This window comes from Lissotriton helveticus, chromosome 3_1 (genome assembly GCF_964261635.1).
Source record: "Lissotriton helveticus chromosome 3_1, aLisHel1.1, whole genome shotgun sequence".
Classification (NCBI taxonomy): Eukaryota; Metazoa; Chordata; class Amphibia; order Caudata; family Salamandridae; genus Lissotriton; species Lissotriton helveticus.
The window spans coordinates 2,012,175,916-2,012,189,299 of NC_136061.1; positions in this window are offsets into that span (position 1 = coordinate 2,012,175,916).

A 13,384-nucleotide genomic window follows, 5' to 3' on the forward strand; every position below is an offset into this window, starting at 1 on the left:
TTGGTGGTACATGGAGGAATTCATGACGACGATCGCGCCTCCTTTGTCAGCTTTCACGCATATGATTTTGTCGTTGTTGGCAATAGATTTCAAATGATCTTGACCCTTTTGGGTGATGTTCTTGTGTGTGACTTTTTTGTAATTAATTGTGGTCAAGTCCTTTTTAATAAGTTGTTCGAATAGGTCAATGGTTTTATGACTTACAGGAGCCTGGAATGTGCTGGAAACCTTTAAACCCATTAATGGGTCTTCTTCTTTCTCACCTTGAGGGCTCATGAGGTTGTCAAAAAAGTGTCTAAGTCTTAATTTTCTAATCAACTTAAACGTACTGATTTCCAATTCCAATAAATTAGATTTGGTGGTGGGTTAAATTTGACTTCAACTCAGCTGTGAAAGTTTTATCGAGAAGCCAAGTCAGATCAGAGATTAACTTGCTGGATGGGATGAACGAAAAGGGAAAGAAGGGTGTAAGGAAGGACGAGCAAGTTAAAATTAATGACTGGCAAAGAATGATACATGTTTTTTAATGCTGCCCGAGGTGGCTGGAAATCTGATGCATGGCCGGTTGAAGGCTGAAGCAAGGATGGGTGGAAGGAGAAAGAAAAGATGACTGCCTGGGTGGGTGAAACAGAAACTGTATGTGTGCACAATATATCCTTTGGTTCAAATTCAAATGCAAGCCAAGAACGGATGCATGGCTGGCAGTTTACAAAATAAAATAAAAAGGTTGTTTTTCGGTGAGAAAAAGTAAGGTTTGTCCAGTTGAGACATTATGAACAGTGATTGACATTTACTTTGAATGGATGGATGGTCTCTTCCTCATAGATAGCATAGGTGTATGTAGACAGAGTAGACGGTCACTGGATGAAGAGTGTTACTTTGAAGAGCAGGTAACACTGCACCTCTGTGCCAGAGTAGCAAAGCAGAGGAAAGAAGTTGTAATTTTTCAGAATACTACCATGACTAGTAACAGCAGTTTGCAAGCACAGAATATAGCCGGCGATTACGGGGAGTTGGGGACCACTCACTACCTCTCTTAATAATTTGTCTACAACTCTGTCATTGACATTGATGTGTGGCCTATTGGTGTTCAGTCAATCAAAAACAAAGCACCTAAAATCATCCCATATGTAAGCAAATATCCTGTGAAGGGATAGATGATCATATTATCTTCTTCATTTTCCTTTTTTAGTACTCAGGGGCAGGCCAGGGTGAAAGTTAAATTAATTGAGCAGTAGCCCTTGTAACACAGTATGGCCAGTGCCACCCGTGATAGAAAAGTAAGAGCTTTACCACCTGCAGGTACTGAACTGGTAACAGTAACACAAGTCTGTGTCATCATGGCTTGCGTCTGTTTTTCTCGGGTGCAAGTTGACTGCGCTGGCATTATGCCGGCTTTCACAAGTTTACGTACCAATTTCGCTAAACAAGAGAGAAGAAGACTGGTGTACTGTCTGAGTCTATTGTAGTGAGTCCAGTGAGTGAGTGGTAGTAGAATTCCTGAAACTCCCATTAATGTTAGAGCAGAGGCCGATGAAGTGGGAGGTTAGATAGATACATGCCACAAATGTTATGTACTGTGCTTGCAAGTTGCTAGTGCTACTGTGACACAACTTTCTGCTGAATTATTTTGTGTTAATCTTAAAGAGCATTGGTTACAGTATGTTTTTCTTTCTTCATATAGATGCTCCTTCCAAACTAACAAGGAAGGAGTTGGCAAGACGGGCCCGGCAACGGAAACTGGAGGCAATTGTCGCCAAATATCGGCGGCTGGTGGCCCAGGAGGAGGAGGACAGGCAGTCGCAGTCGACAACATCTGCTGCATCCTCCTCCGCTGCCCCTGGGTCATACGGTCAGCGCAAGCCTTCAGCGGTACAGAGCCGTGGTCCGGCAGCCACTCGCCGCCGCCGAGCATCAAAAAAATCAGCTGCCCCCACAGTACCTGCAGGTGCAAGGCTCGTGTGCACTGCTTGACCCTCAGAGTGTCCAACCTTGAGCAGGAGGTGGCGAGGCAGAAAGCCCTGCTCAAGGACCTCCGTAGAGAGCTGCGTGACCACCTGGCCACAGGACACCGCCGGCGGAAGTAGAGGAGAGACTGTCCCTTGCCCCTTTTTTAAAGATTTTTGGGGGGGTGGGAATTGGGCGTTGGGGTTTTTGGACTTTGGGGACTTTGATTTCATGGACATTCGTTGGGGTTAGGGAGGGGGGTGAGTCGGGTCTTCTTGTGGGATAGTTTATTTTTGTTAGGGCTCAAATAATTATTTATTTCAACGTAATCATTGCATACGCATTTTTTTACTGTTTTGTGGGGGATGGCGGGGTGGGTTACTGTACGTTTGTTTTCCTGAAACTTGACTGGCTGGTTGATTCAAATTGTCTACTCGCCCAAATTTGTACAAAAGTGCAACTGACAGAGTTAGTGAATTCAATTGGCCTGCTACTTTACTAGTACTACCGTCAGTCTCTCATCTCCTCCTACTCTATTATTCTTCCTCCCCCACAATGCTTATCTTACCTGTGATTCGTGTTTGAGAATAGGGCTAGGCACAGGGCTGGCTGCATGGCAAATGGCGATTAAGGTTGGCTATGGAATCCTGGACGGATGAAATGTCATCGTTGTGGTGGTAGTAGTGGTAGACACTGGCAGTAGCAACATATGAAAAAAAGGAAATGAAACATTGAGTGGCCTGAGCGGAACATTAGAACAGTACGATAGATAGTACAGTACACAAGAACAGTGCCATAAATTGTAGCCTAAGCAATGCTAAAGTATTCAAAATATAACTACTAGTTGCGTGGGGTATGGGTACTACAAGATATAGTACTGAAGGTGAAGAACACAGCAGCGTAAGCAGGAGGAGGATGATGTTGATGATCAATCCACTTGATGGCGCACATGAAATTCTGATTTGATTTGCAAATACTCATGGGTGTGTGTCAAGCAGAATAAGAATAAGAATAAGAATATATCCACGTATTCCTTCACCAGCCTTGAAATTGATTTTCTGTTGCTTTGACCTTATCCTCCCCAGGAAGTGTGCGGAATTATTGTTGTCATTTAGTCACACCTCAATGAAAACCACACAATCCGGGGGATGAGGGTTAGCTTTTGAAAATTGGATGGGGATGGGGGTTTTTGGGAAAGTTTTGTGGAGAGAGGAAAAAAACCACACAGTATGGACAAACAACAAATGAAGAAAAACACATATTTGGATACGAAGATATCCATAAATCTGTTAAGGGACATAAAGGAAATGCACAGCATGCATGAAGTTGTTTGCTAAATGGATGGTTAGGTTACTGAAAAGTAGTACTTACTACAACTTACTAACTATGAAAAAACAATTTGACAGTACAGGGCTGCAGTAATTACGCAATTTCACTTGCCTATCTGCCCTCAGAGAGAATAAACACTTATTAGTACATTAAATTAGTTTTAAAAATAGCAAAGAAACTTATCAAATAGCTATAGGGATGAATTTGAAACAGAGAGCAAACGCATAGTGTCACACTCATAGAAGTTCACAACAATAACATTATTTAAAAGATAAGGAGAAGTGAAGAGGATACTGTAACTGTATGTTATAGTTGTCCTGTTCAGTTTGGGAAGTTGCATGCATCCAGCCATTCCTCATATTCGCGTTACTCCTCCATTCCATCTGACGCTCCGTTGATCAATCTTGGTGACCAGACACACTGTCCACTGCCTGCCTGGCGGATGCGGAATTGCGGATTGCTAATGGTAAGCCTGAGGTAATGTTTTTACCATTGCAACAGGGTAAAAGCCGGCCTGTAATTGTTGAGGGAAAAACAGAAAGTGATATTAAAACACCACAGAGGTACGGTGTGTAGTGCAAAAATAACACTTTCAGTTTCAGTTTCAGAGGCAACAGTATTACATACAACAAGCATAATTTCTAAAGTGTGTACTCTGAGTCTCCTTTTCAAGGATAGTAATTAGCGCACAGCAGGCCAGGGCCATGCAGATGGTCAAGGCAGGCACCACTTGAGTGAACCAACCTGATGTAGCATACCTCTTTGACACTGACAGACAAAGCATATCTAATTGTATGCAGCAACCCACATAGGCGCAATTTTACATGAACTGCTGTCTGGACTCTGGCATAACAACACTACACTGGCTCGACCGCTCCATACCACGACAAGACAGACATGTAGTTCTGCTGTGGTTGTTGTTGACTTGTTTACCTGTTTGCCACTCACAAAATGGCCATTGTTCTTCCATAAGCCGACGATGATGATCCAGCATCCATCCCAGTGAGTGACTGTAAAGAGTAAAGATATTATGTAACTTTTATCATCAAGACTCATCATCATCATGGTATTGGCAAACTCAATGTTGTTCATGCAGTCACAGTCTACACAGTGAGTCCAAGGGCATTTTCCATATTAAAGAATGCAACGTAGTGGCCCCTGCAGTAGAAGTACAATCTGAATGAAACAAGGTAAAAACAGAGTAGACTTGAGTTACATTTAGTGTGTAAAAGATTAAATATTAACAGAACACATATGATTAATTTCATGCACAACAAACAAACAGCAATTGCTTTCAACATAGCCAGACAGCCAGTGTTGTCCACTGCATTCCATCTCACTATTCATTACCTGTTCCATTTTTTGTCCGCATCTTGTTCTTAAATCTTGTTCATTGTCCGCATCTTGTTCTTAGGGCAGCCTCTCGTGCCAATTTCCGAAGTAACAGTCAGCATCAGCAATCAGCATATAGCCAGTAATTCCAGCCCCACTTCTTTTGAGGGGACTCATCTAAGAAGCAACAGTTTCTTGATTCTGCGAAATCCAGCCATCTGCCTTGAGGGAAATGGATAGGGGGAGTCTGGAGTAGGAGGATAGAGGAGAATAACTGAGTTATGAAATTGTGAACTTCAGGAATGCAGACAGCGGCACCTTCAATGAGGAAATAAGACGAAGATAGTGCTGTTGATGGATGTGTTGTGATTAGAGTTTTCTTGTGGTAAAAGTTGCAAAACAAAGAAAGACACACAGGAATAAAAGTGAATAAGGACGAAAAAAAGGAAGTCAGTATTTCAGACCTAGGTGTCAGGGAAATAGAGTTCGTCCTCAAACTCTGTGACTTGCAACGCGAGTAGGTCAGCTAACAGAGAAGAACTTCCGTCACCTAAGTCGGTGTCCTCCTCTTCTTCCTGCGTGGATTCACGTATTTTGTAATCTGGTGGTATGAAGTGCTGATTCATCTTGATCATTGTTAACCTCTCCACATTTTGGGGTGAGAGGCAGGTCATTTTTGAAGTTACAGTGGCACCAACAGCACTGAAAACACGTTCAGAAGACACGCTTGCGAGTGGGTAAGACAAATAATTTAGAGCCAGCTTGGTGATCAATGGCCATTGACCCCTTTTCCATACCAATACATCAATGGGTTGTGATCAATGTAGACCTCTGTTGGATCATCCAGATTGGCCTGCACCATCCACTCAAGGTCATCCAGGGCTGCTCCACTTAGCGTACCATCTGTGGCCCTTGCATCAGCACTGGAATGAGCAAACCCTTGATGAGTTATCCAATCTGCTTCCGACAATATTATGGCTGGGCCTGGTGCAGGTGAGGATGATGATGATACGGTTGCTGCTGTCGGTAACGACTCTGAGGGAAAGTGACTGCCTTCGGCCACAGAAGTGGACCTTGACGCCGGATGGCCTGCTGATTCCGTAGTACTTCTGCCGGTTTCTTCAATTTTCTGCCACTCTTTTTCAAACCGAGTGGCTTACAGAGCTAGCCAATGTCTGTACTTTGAAACATCTGCTTCTTTAAATGGAATGAATGTATTGCTGGCCAGTGCCTTTTTGTACCGTGGATTCAGAATAGTGGCACAAACTGGGCGCTGAACGCGGCTCTTATTTAACATAACCGGGTAAATACGAGCATGTTCGGCGGTTGTTAGTAAAATTAATTAAAGAGTGCTCGGTAACTTACGTTTGGAAAAGATGTATTTACGCTTGTTCAAAAACGTTCGGCAGTGAGGTATGAGGCTAATGCGGAAGTGTGAATTAAATCCGGTATGCCGATCATGTGACCGGGAATGTGGAGCTAAAAATGAGACTGAGTTCTGTAAGATTAGTGCGGATGAAGTGTAATAGCGCTGACATTTTGCAATACTTGTCAGTACAAACATAAATACAAAGTTAACAAATCATGAATGGTGCAAAAAGACAATGTTACATAAAAATGTTTAGAGGTGCTGAATACTATAACAAGGAGACTGTCCAGAACTAATGATCCCGACATGGGGGTTCATAAAAGTTGTTATAGGTAGCAAGAAAATTCTATGCGTTCATTTAACCCATATGGTTTCATGGACTGAAGTCTGTAAATCCAATAATTCTTTCTTTGGAGTAAGTATTTATTGTTGTCTTGACCCTCTACTTTGTTTATGACTTCCAAAATGGTGTATTTAAGTTGTGAGACAGAATGTTTCATTTCATCAAAATGTATTGCTACTGTCGATTTTTGGTTCTTGGTGCGAATGTTGGACTTATGTTCATTTAAGCGTAATTTGATTTTTCGCTCAGTCTTTCCGACATAAGGCTTTCCACATGGACATTTTAAAAGGTAAACAACATTACTGGTGTCACAAGTGGCTGTGACATGTAGAGAGATTTCATGCCCATTCATTGGATGTGTTATCTTTTTGCCCATGATTGTGCTATGACAATTGTTGCAATTGTTGCACGGTCTTGTTCCACGTGGCTGTGGGCTTATTGTTTCGATTTGTTTGAGGATTTCTCCCAAGTTTTTTCCTCTGGTATAAGCAAACAGTGGTTGAGATTTAAACATGTATTTAAAATCAGTTTCCAGTTGTAATAACGGCCAGTGTTTTAATATGATATTCCTGAATGTTGTGCTTACATTGGAAAATTTCGAAACTACAACCATGCGGTCGCTTTTAGCTTTTAGTCTAGGTTTATGCAGGATTTCTTGACGATCAAGTGTTTTGACCAGGTTTTTAGCTATATCCAATATAGGGTCGGGATATCCTCTTAAGCGAAATCTATCAGTCATTTCATTGATTTGCATTTCAGCTGTTATAGGATCCGATGTGATACGTTTAACTCTGAGCAAATGAGACCTGGGTAGGTGCTTTTTGAGGGATGCTTGGTGAAAACTGGTATAGTGTAAGGTATTGTTCCGATCTGTGGGTTTTCGGAAGATGTCTGTGTCAATGCGGTTGTCTTTGAGTGTAATCTTCACATTCAAAAAATTGATAGATTCTGGTTGAATGTTCCATGCGAATTTAATGCGATCATTGATGGTGTTCAAAGTTATCAGAGCTCTCTCCAAACTTTCCTTAGTATCCTTCCAAAGGATAAACAAATCATCAATGTAGCGTACATACATTTTGAGGTTGTTGCTCCAATCGGGATTGGACCATATGTTAATTTGTTCAAAGTCACCCATGTAAATGTTCGCGTGGACTGGAGCTGCGCAATTGCCCATGCTGGTGCCTACTAGTTGCAAATACCAGTTGTTTTGATGTTTGAAGTAACTCTGGTATAACGTAAATGTTACTAATTCCATTAGGAATTTTTTTTTGGTTGATTCATCCACATCCAATTTTAAAATGGCTTGCTCCATGGCCTCAATACCTCCTAAGTGCGGAATTGATGTGTATAATGCACTGACATCAGCAGTGCATAACCACAATGTTTCATTCGTGTAGATTTCCAGATCTTGTAATTTACATAAAAAATCTGTGGTGTCTCGAATGTAACTCGCCAATGATTGAACTGTTGGTTGTTATTTTCGATCAAGATATTGACCCACGGGTTACTGAACGCTTCCACGGGTGGATACTATTGGGCGTATTGGCGGGTTGGTCAAGTTTTTATGTACTTTTGGCATGGCGTAAATTGATGGACTTCTTGGATGACATATTATTAAGAAGTTTTTTGTTCTTTGATCAATGATACTCTGTAGGTGAGCTTTTTCCACAATGTCTTTCAACAGAGTAACAAACTGTTGTGTAGGATTACCGGGTAATTTCATGTAAATTGTTTAATCTGATACGTGTTCATTCAACTTTTGGTGGTACATGGAGGAATTCATGACGACGATCGCGCCTCCTTTGTCAGCTTTCACGCATATGATTTTGTCGTTGTTGGCAATAGATTTCAAATTATCTTGACCCTTTTGGGTGATGTTCTTGTGTGTGACTTTTTTGTAATTAATTGTGGTCAAGTCCTTTTTAATAAGTTGTTCGAATAGGTCAATGGTTTTATGACTTACAGGAGCCTGGAATGTGCTGGAAACCTTTAAACCCATTAATGGGTCTTCTTCTTTCTCACCTTGAGGGCTCATGAGGTTGTCAAAAAAGTGTCTAAGTCTTAATTTTCTAATCAACTTAAACGTACTGATTTCCAATTCCAATAAATTAGATTTGGTGGTGGGTTAAATTTGACTTCAACTCAGCTGTGAAAGTTTTATCGAGAAGCCAAGTCAGATCAGAGATTAACTTGCTGGATGGGATGAACGAAAAGGGAAAGAAGGGTGTAAGGAAGGACGAGCAAGTTAAAATTAATGACTGGCAAAGAATGATACATGTTTTTTAATGCTGCCCGAGGTGGCTGGAAATCTGATGCATGGCCGGTTGAAGGCTGAAGCAAGGATGGGTGGAAGGAGAAAGAAAAGATGACTGCCTGGGTGGGTGAAACAGAAACTGTATGTGTGCACAATATATCCTTTGGTTCAAATTCAAATGCAAGCCAAGAACGGATGCATGGCTGGCAGTTTACAAAATAAAATAAAAAGGTTGTTTTTCGGTGAGAAAAAGTAAGGTTTGTCCAGTTGAGACATTATGAACAGTGATTGACATTTACTTTGAATGGATGGATGGTCTCTTCCTCATAGATAGCATAGGTGTATGTAGACAGAGTAGACGGTCACTGGATGAAGAGTGTTACTTTGAAGAGCAGGTAACACTGCACCTCTGTGCCAGAGTAGCAAAGCAGAGGAAAGAAGTTGTAATTTTTCAGAATACTACCATGACTAGTAACAGCAGTTTGCAAGCACAGAATATAGCCGGCGATTACGGGGAGTTGGGGACCACTCACTACCTCTCTTAATAATTTGTCTACAACTCTGTCATTGACATTGATGTGTGGCCTATTGGTGTTCAGTCAATCAAAAACAAAGCACCTAAAATCATCCCATATGTAAGCAAATATCCTGTGAAGGGATAGATGATCATATTATCTTCTTCATTTTCCTTTTTTAGTACTCAGGGGCAGGCCAGGGTGAAAGTTAAATTAATTGAGCAGTAGCCCTTGTAACACAGTATGGCCAGTGCCACCCGTGATAGAAAAGTAAGAGCTTTACCACCTGCAGGTACTGAACTGGTAACAGTAACACAAGTCTGTGTCATCATGGCTTGCGTCTGTTTTTCTCGGGTGCAAGTTGACTGCGCTGGCATTATGCCGGCTTTCACAAGTTTACGTACCAATTTCGCTAAACAAGAGAGAAGAAGACTGGTGTACTGTCTGAGTCTATTGTAGTGAGTCCAGTGAGTGAGTGGTAGTAGAATTCCTGAAACTCCCATTAATGTTAGAGCAGAGGCCGATGAAGTGGGAGGTTAGATAGATACATGCCACAAATGTTATGTACTGTGCTTGCAAGTTGCTAGTGCTACTGTGACACAACTTTCTGCTGAATTATTTTGTGTTAATCTTAAAGAGCATTGGTTACAGTATGTTTTTCTTTCTTCATATAGATGCTCCTTCCAAACTAACAAGGAAGGAGTTGGCAAGACGGGCCCGGCAACGGAAGCTGGAGGCAATTGTCGCCAAATATCGGCGGCTGGTGGCCCAGGAGGAGGAGGACAGGCAGTCGCAGTCGACAACATCTGCTGCATCCTCCTCCGCTGCCCCTGGGTCATACGGTCAGCGCAAGCCTTCAGCGGTACAGAGCCGTGGTCCGGCAGCCACTCGCCGCCGCCGAGCATCAAAAAAATCAGCTGCCCCCACAGTACCTGCAGGTGCAAGGCTCGTGTGCACTGCTTGACCCTCAGAGTGTCCAACCTTGAGCAGGAGGTGGCGAGGCAGAAAGCCCTGCTCAAGGACCTCCGTAGAGAGCTGCGTGACCACCTGGCCACAGGACACCGCCGGCGGAAGTAGAGGAGAGACTGTCCCTTGCCCCTTTTTTAAAGATTTTTGGGGGGGTGGGAATTGGGCGTTGGGGTTTTTGGACTTTGGGGACTTTGATTTCATGGACATTCGTTGGGGTTAGGGAGGGGGGTGAGTCGGGTCTTCTTGTGGGATAGTTTATTTTTGTTAGGGCTCAAATAATTATTTATTTCAACGTAATCATTGCATACGCATTTTTTTACTGTTTTGTGGGGGATGGCGGGGTGGGTTACTGTACGTTTGTTTTCCTGAAACTTGACTGGCTGGTTGATTCAAATTGTCTACTCGCCCAAATTTGTACAAAAGTGCAACTGACAGAGTTAGTGAATTCAATTGGCCTGCTACTTTACTAGTACTACCGTCAGTCTCTCATCTCCTCCTACTCTATTATTCTTCCTCCCCCACAATGCTTATCTTACCTGTGATTCGTGTTTGAGAATAGGGCTAGGCACAGGGCTGGCTGCATGGCAAATGGCGATTACAGTTGGCTATGGAATCCTGGACGGATGAAATGTCATCGTTGTGGTGGTAGTAGTGGTAGACACTGGCAGTAGCAACATATGAAAAAAAGGAAATGAAACATTGAGTGGCCTGAGCGGAACATTAGAACAGTACGATAGATAGTACAGTACACAAGAACAGTGCCATAAATTGTAGCCTAAGCAATGCTAAAGTATTCAAAATATAACTACTAGTTGCGTGGGGTATGGGTACTACAAGATATAGTACTGAAGGTGAAGAACACAGCAGCGTAAGCAGGAGGAGGATGATGTTGATGATCAATCCACTTGATGGCGCACATGAAATTCTGATTTGATTTGCAAATACTCATGGGTGTGTGTCAAGCAGAATAAGAATAAGAATAAGAATATATCCACGTATTCCTTCACCAGCCTTGAAATTGATTTTCTGTTGCTTTGACCTTATCCTCCCCAGGAAGTGTGCGGAATTATTGTTGTCATTTAGTCACACCTCAATGAAAACCACACAATCCGGGGGATGAGGGTTAGCTTTTGAAAATTGGATGGGGATGGGGGTTTTTGGGAAAGTTTTGTGGAGAGAGGAAAAAAACCACACAGTATGGACAAACAACAAATGAAGAAAAACACATATTTGGATACGAAGATATCCATAAATCTGTTAAGGGACATAAAGGAAATGCACAGCATGCATGAAGTTGTTTGCTAAATGGATGGTTAGGTTACTGAAAAGTAGTACTTACTACAACTTACTAACTATGAAAAAACAATTTGACAGTACAGGGCTGCAGTAATTACGCAATTTCACTTGCCTATCTGCCCTCAGAGAGAATAAACACTTATTAGTACATTAAATTAGTTTTAAAAATAGCAAAGAAACTTATCAAATAGCTATAGGGATGAATTTGAAACAGAGAGCAAACGCATAGTGTCACACTCATAGAAGTTCACAACAATAACATTATTTAAAAGATAAGGAGAAGTGAAGAGGATACTGTAACTGTATGTTATAGTTGTCCTGTTCAGTTTGGGAAGTTGCATGCATCCAGCCATTCCTCATATTCGCGTTACTCCTCCATTCCATCTGACGCTCCGTTGATCAATCTTGGTGACCAGACACACTGTCCACTGCCTGCCTGGCGGATGCGGAATTGCGGATTGCTAATGGTAAGCCTGAGGTAATGTTTTTACCATTGCAACAGGGTAAAAGCCGGCCTGTAATTGTTGAGGGAAAAACAGAAAGTGATATTAAAACACCACAGAGGTACGGTGTGTAGTGCAAAAATAACACTTTCAGTTTCAGTTTCAGAGGCAACAGTATTACATACAACAAGCATAATTTCTAAAGTGTGTACTCTGAGTCTCCTTTTCAAGGATAGTAATTAGCGCACAGCAGGCCAGGGCCATGCAGATGGTCAAGGCAGGCACCACTTGAGTGAACCAACCTGATGTAGCATACCTCTTTGACACTGACAGACAAAGCATATCTAATTGTATGCAGCAACCCACATAGGCGCAATTTTACATGAACTGCTGTCTGGACTCTGGCATAACAACACTACACTGGCTCGACCGCTCCATACCACGACAAGACAGACATGTAGTTCTGCTGTGGTTGTTGTTGACTTGTTTACCTGTTTGCCACTCACAAAATGGCCATTGTTCTTCCATAAGCCGACGATGATGATCCAGCATCCATCCCAGTGAGTGACTGTAAAGAGTAAAGATATTATGTAACTTTTATCATCAAGACTCATCATCATCATGGTATTGGCAAACTCAATGTTGTTCATGCAGTCACAGTCTACACAGTGAGTCCAAGGGCATTTTCCATATTAAAGAATGCAACGTAGTGGCCCCTGCAGTAGAAGTACAATCTGAATGAAACAAGGTAAAAACAGAGTAGACTTGAGTTACATTTAGTGTGTAAAAGATTAAATATTAACAGAACACATATGATTAATTTCATGCACAACAAACAAACAGCAATTGCGTTCAACATAGCCAGACAGCCAGTGTTGTCTACTGCATTCCATCTCACTATTCATTACCTGTTCCATTTTTTGTCCGCATCTTGTTCTTAAATCTTGTTCATTGTCCGCATCTTGTTCTTAGGGCAGCCTCTCGTGCCAATTTCCGAAGTAACAGTCAGCATCAGCAATCAGCATATAGCCAGTAATTCCAGCCCCACTTCTTTTGAGGGGACTCGTCTAAGAAGCAACAGTTTCTTGATTCTGCGAAATCCAGCCATCTGCCTTGAGGGAAATGGATAGGGGGAGTCTGGAGTAGGAGGATAGAGGAGAATAACTGAGTTATGAAATTGTGAACTTCAGGAATGCAGACAGCGGCACCTTCAATGAGGAAATAAGACGAAGATAGTGCTGTTGATGGATGTGTTGTGATTAGAGTTTTCTTGTGGTAAAAGTTGCAAAACAAAGAAAGACACACAGGAATAAAAGTGAATAAGGACGAAAAAAAGGAAGTCAGTATTTCAGACCTAGGTGTCAGGGAAATAGAGTTCATCCTCAAACTCTGTGACTTGCAACGCGAGTAGGTCAGCTAACAGAGAAGAACTTCCGTCACCTAAGTCGGTGTCCTCCTCTTCTTCCTGCGTGGATTCACGTATTTTGTAATCTGGTGGTATGAAGTGCTGATTCATCTTGATCATTGTTAACCTCTCCACATTTTGGGGTGAGAGGCAGGTCATTTTTGAAGTTACAGTGGCACCAA